Here is a 6,000-nt window from a genome sequence, read left to right on the forward strand (position 1 = left end):
TGGTACCTTGAGAGCCCTTGGCTTTTTACACTTGATTTGTCAGCGTAGTTAATCGGCTGCCAACCACGGGGGAAAAGGGACAGCCAAATTACCCGAATCACCCCCACCCTCCACACTACCACCACCACCCTAACCTTAAATTAGGATGAAGGAAAATTAAAGGGGTGTTTTATATTTCTGCATCAAACACGCGTCGTATTCTGAGGCGTTTTTCAGTATATATCAACCCAACACTGGATCACATGTTAATAATGAACACACATTTACAATCAGATTTAACACAACCTGCCGAGAAATATTTAAAAAATAATCAAACGAAAGATTTTTGTTTTCTTTCTAGAACTGTCAGCCTCGGAGAATATTAGCCATTTAAAGTGTAGGTGATGAGACATCATTGGGCCCTTTGCAGGGGAAACAGACGCATTCTCTAGGTTTGGGTTACGCCCATCCACAGAAGCGTTAAAAAATCCAGATTAGGAATTCCCCGTGCATAAAAGCACAAAAAAAAATCTAATCCTATTAACTCTACAAATCCGACACATCGAAATATGCACTGCAGCGGCGAAGAAAAAAATATCTAATTGCCATCCGCCTGAACTCATTTTCACTCTTGTTCATGGGTTCGAAGTAGAGCTGATGTTAGACGGCGTCAGATCGAGGCCTTGATTGTTATTTTGCGGCAGACGGTGGATTCTTATACAAGCGCGGGGCCTTTTGTTTTTCTCCTGTGGAAAACAGTCAGATTTGATGTAAATGAGACATCCTGCATTTGCCGCAGTGTAAAAAAAATGGTGTAAAAGGGGAAAAAGACTGTCCAATTAAAATGACATTTTATTTATTTATTTATTTATTTATTTATTTTGTTGTTGTTGTTAAATGAATTCGAGCTGATCTTATAATCGGGCCCAGTTAAAACAGGCCCCTTCAGCAAATGTGGAGTGATGCAGATGAAAAAAAGTTGTAAGCTTATTGTGCGCCATGAAAGGCAGTTTACTGAGAGGAGCAGAGCAGTCAGCAAACCTCCCTGCTGTTACTGCGGACGCCATTTGATCCACAGGGGAAAAACCAAAATCCAAAAACTCCTTTTACGGAAATGAAATTTTCCTCACATATAATCGCTATGCTCCATTTCAGCGGAGCACGTTCGTTTTCCAAGCAAATGCTAAAACTGAACCGGCTATTATTGATCTTGATAGAGTAATGTGAAGGCTTTTAAAGAATTCCGTTGAGTTGCGCTTAGCTTTAAAAAAATCAGAAAAATGGGGGATGATTGAGGAATGTGATGGTTATTTCATGGCGAGGAAGCGTGCAGCCTTGCCTCCGCGCGCTGTCCATCTCCGGAAGGTCATGAATCAAACTGCTCAAATGACACGAAATGACATGAAGCTAAATGTAAAGATTGTAGGCTGGGTTTGTGGGGCCTAAAGGGCGTCGCAGTGTGTTTGACATTCCAGCATAAAAGCTGCAGACAAGAACAATGCGCGGACACTGGACACCTGGCGTTCACCTCATCTATTATTCATCATTTTAAAAACGAGTTCTGCAGGTTTCCCTCAAAGCCCCGTTTTTCATATTCAACACGAGCATGTTTATTTGTGTATGTGTGAAATATAATGAAACGAAAATTGAGCATTTCTGTTGTAAACACCGAGAGAGCGGAGAGGGGGTGTAATTCTACACCCGCCAGTCACTGTGCGTCTGTTCCATCAGACCAATTTAGAAGACAACATGGCAGAAATTCTCATTTTCAGCCCCTCAGACGCGACTTTTCCTTCAAGGAGACTCGGCACATTCGCCGTTTCGGGGCGTAAAAATTGTGAGTGAAGGGGAAACTCCCGTAAAAGTGGCTAGTCCCGTGGTACCTGTCCGTCAGGAGTGGAAACTCGATCCGCCTCTGCCCCATATTTTCCCTGGAACATGCTCCTGTCTCAGTTCAAGTCATACGTGGATAAATGATATTGACAGACTAGACTACACAGACGACGTTACTGACCTTAGTTAAACAGACAGCCAAGAGTATCCAACTGCTAAAATCCAACTCCACGGAGATCTTTTTTCCTCTTCTAGTCCAGACTTGTGTTTTTTTTTTTTAAGCAGCAGTGTTTCCGGCGCCGGTGGTGCTGATGTAGAGACGGTACAGTGACAGCTTTATCCTTCCTTACAGGTGCGACGACCACGGTGCATCATGGGCACAAAAGCCGCTGTTAGCTCGGTGCCACTTGCAGCGGCTGCAGGCGAAAGGCGCACACGCGCGCGCCACCCAGGTCCGCCCTCTCCTCAGCACCAGTACACGCCATTTAAAGGCATACTGGTTAATAACGGCCCGCTCTTTCGCACTCACACACCTCTAAATATGGTCTTTTGCGCTTTAGGCTGGTAATAGGCTTTGTCAGGAGGTGTGGTGCTTCACTTTATCACCGTGGGTCAGCAGCATACCAGATCTTTCGGGCTTCACATGTGGAGAAGAGCATGATGTAAGGTGTAGCTGCACTCAGCCATTGATTTGTGCTGTGTTTACAGTGTAATCGATATTACTGATAACCTGACTGATTATGCATTACATTGTTTTTGTTTTAACCATAATTGAAGAATATGTGACAAAAAAAGTTTTCTTTAAATTACCTTTTTTTTAATAACTCCCTTTATTGTGGCCTTTCTCTGTAGCTGAGATAAGAAGATCTTCACTAAAGAGAAGCTTTATTAGAGGAGGAGCCTGTCAGCAGCAGGCTAACAGTGCTGCTATCCAAGGTGCTGAAATGCCCGCAGACACTTAATAAAGTGTTTCACCTTTATTATCTTTTGCAGTGCTCACTGAGGGAAATTAATTCATCACCTGTATAATAACATGCTTCAGATTATTGGGTAGTACGTATATTTGGTGAGAGAAAACACACGTTTAACAAAATGTGTGTTCCTGTTAAGACTCATGAAGGACATCCAACACTGTCAGTGCAGCAAACAGACCCACTGTTTATAATTTACTTTCTTCACCTTACTACAAGGATAAAATGACTTTGACATTTATGTAAAATACTAAAATGTGATCAGAAATAAAAAGCAAACCATCCAAAAATGAGTTGAACAGCAAGTTCTAATCATTTCAACTGTGGGAAGACCTGCCCGCAAAAGCCTTATTGTTAGATGAATAGATTTGAATAAACAGAGGTAGGCATGACATGGACATTTGTTTAATCTCCCTGTGTAACCGCTTACACACACACACACACACACACACACACACACACACACACACACACACACACACACACACACACACACACACACACACACACAGTCAAGCACCTGCTTTCCACCTGGATAAAGTTACTCAGGGAAACATATGCTGCTTACCTTATTGTTTTTCATTCACACTAAATTACCTCAAAGCTCTTGTATTAGATGTTCCACATTTCAGTTCATCACACTGTGTCCTACAAAGGTTCCCAGATGTTCTTTTTAACTCTATTGAAGGTCTTCCCTTTTCTTTCTGCAACACAGTGAAATGGAGCTGAATGGGCCGTCCACAGCTTTCCTGAAAGCAGTTTTTTCAAGCTCTGAAAACTGCAGGACTACAGTTTTTTGGCAAGTGACCTCTTGTGGTTGCAAAGAAGAAGTAGAATGATGTCACTATCTGATTACAACCTCGATGAAGATGTCAACAAAACAAGTGATTTTCTCTCCACTATTTTCTTTCCTTACATTAAACATGTTTTCTTCAAAGTCCTTGAAGCAAGTTTTACATTTGCAAACTATCTGTAAACACCTTTAAAGCTAAATCTGCTCAAACACATTTAAGTATTGGAATTTCTTGTCATTTGCTGACAATCTTGTTCCTTTTATTTTTCAATACAAAAACAAACAATGCTAATTCTATGAAAACTGAGGAATAAAAAACATGCTATCAAACTTTTCACAATCATATTAAATCATTTGTTTGGCTCTGCACTTTCAAAATTAATCAAATATAATTTCATAATATTTCACAATATATTTTGAAACATTAACTAAATTAACCTAAATGAATTTAATGTGACTGGTTGTAAACTGTGACAGACTGGAGAACTCTTCTGGGTATACCAGACTTGCCCTTTGTAAGCTGGGATAGTGTTTCACTGTGTTGACAGGCTTTTGTTCTATTGTCTGTCACAATGAACCCACAGAGCTTCAGTTATGTTGAGGCTCTGGACAGGCCAATCCACGACCGATAGTTTTCCATTGTGGATTTTTCCTGTTATGGTTTTAACATATTGGCAGTTTCTTTGGGATTCTTGTCATAGTGAAAAGTCGGTGCCATGTGGAAAGATGTTTTCAGATGGTTTTATATGGTTGATCAAAATCTGACAGTATTTTTTTACTTTCAAAATTCCATCAATTTTAATAAGATCATGAGCACCACTTCAGCCGGTTTCCTTTCTTTAAGTATGTAGGCCACCTTTCTATTGAGGCCGTTTCTCAGTGAGTCTGTCACCTTCGTGCCAAACTTTATTGCTTCATTAGGAAATATAGTCAGGTCGCCTTAGTTGTGGTATACCAGTGGTCAGAAATACCATTATTACTTTAGTATTACTTTAACACAAAGTCAGGGCTGACCCAGGACCAGTGCTGTGAGTCACACTGCGCCGCAGAAGTGCTGTCGCTCCTCCATCTCCAAAACCTTCCAGGACCTGATGCTCAGCAAAGTGTCCTCCGGCAGCCAAACCCATCTGTTCTCTGATTGGATTGTTAAATTTGTGATAGACATGACATTAACCAATCAGCTGAAAGGAAGAAAATCCTGCAGTCTGAAGTGCAAAATATTTACGACCACAATGTGATTCCATAGTGTTATTACTGTTCATAAAAACAGCTAAATGTCATACAAATTCTTTCCTAGCTGTCCCAAGTGATTAACCAAAAGGTTTATTTGAGTTCATTCCACATAAAAACAAGAGTAAAGAATGTAACACAATTTCAGTTTAGTGACCTGTAACAGGGGAAGAACATCAATGAATGCTACAGTTACATGTTTGTATGGAATGAATGATTTACTCTTTACATTATGGAATCAAGAACGCTTTGTAAGTGATTTACTCCACATTTACAAATAATCTATAACAGGTCAGGAACAAGCGCCTTTTTCCTGCTGCACTTGTTAGTCCAGACAAGTAAATGACAGCTACAAACTTCAGGGACACACATGAAGTTTTTAGCTGCCATTTATTTGCATTTCAGGGGCTTTCCTGGAAGGTCTCACACACTTGACACAAAACCCAAGTGGCTGACGAGCACAGTTTAAAAATGTTCTTTGACATTTTAGATCAATTATACATTTAATATAATTTGCTCAAAAATGTAAAATGATCTTGATCATTTTGTACCCTTAATTAGTAAATATATCAACAAACAAGTCAGATACTTATCATTTACTGCTGACTTGTTAAACATTTCAGTTTAATTCTCATTTAATTTATTCTTATTTCCATAGTGCCCAATCACAACAAAAGTCCCATCAAGGTACATTATACTGTAACGTTGCGTTCAGCTGGTGCCCACCAAAGCCTGGCGTATACCTCCATTGCACCTTAGTGGACAGGAGTGTCTCAGGTGTCTCAGGTCACCCTCCCCCAATCCAGAAGGGATGTACAGCATTCCACTAAGGTGCAATGGAGGTATAAGCCAGGCTTTGGTGGGCACCAGCTGAACGCAATTGTGATCACTAGTTAGACCCTCTGTTGTTTACAGTGTGGGAGGTGCTCCAGGCCATGTTCAAGCCCAGCTAAAAATGAGAGTCAATATGTTCTGGGCCTGAGGGCAAAGCTGCACACTTTGGGGAGATTGTCACGAGAAAATTTGTTCCAGGCCCAGGAACGTCAGCAGTGCCTGTACAACAGAGGGGTTAGGCAGTTTTCACTGGGAGATAAAGTGCTTGTGTTACTCACTTGTTCAAGTGTCCCTTCGTGGTCACACTGCGAGTGGGGGACGTAGACTATGAAGTGGTACAGTCGGACAGGGGAGGACCCA

The 6,000-nt window shown here is 41.0% G+C and overlaps 1 protein-coding gene across 1 annotated transcript in view; it reads right to left on the reverse strand.

The window, feature by feature from the left end:
• Positions 1-2,249, reverse strand: part of nrxn3a (neurexin 3a) — a 199,261-nt gene extending 197,012 nt beyond the window's left edge. The window contains 1 exon segment of the mRNA XM_040049114.1: positions 1,994-2,249. The gene's annotated coding sequence lies outside the window, so the exon portion shown is untranslated.
• Positions 2,250-6,000: the final 3,751 nt, after the last annotated feature.

The sequence above is a fragment of the Simochromis diagramma genome, unplaced genomic scaffold (assembly GCF_900408965.1).
Source record: "Simochromis diagramma unplaced genomic scaffold, fSimDia1.1 OVJJ01000426.1, whole genome shotgun sequence".
Taxonomy (NCBI): Eukaryota; Metazoa; Chordata; class Actinopteri; order Cichliformes; family Cichlidae; genus Simochromis; species Simochromis diagramma.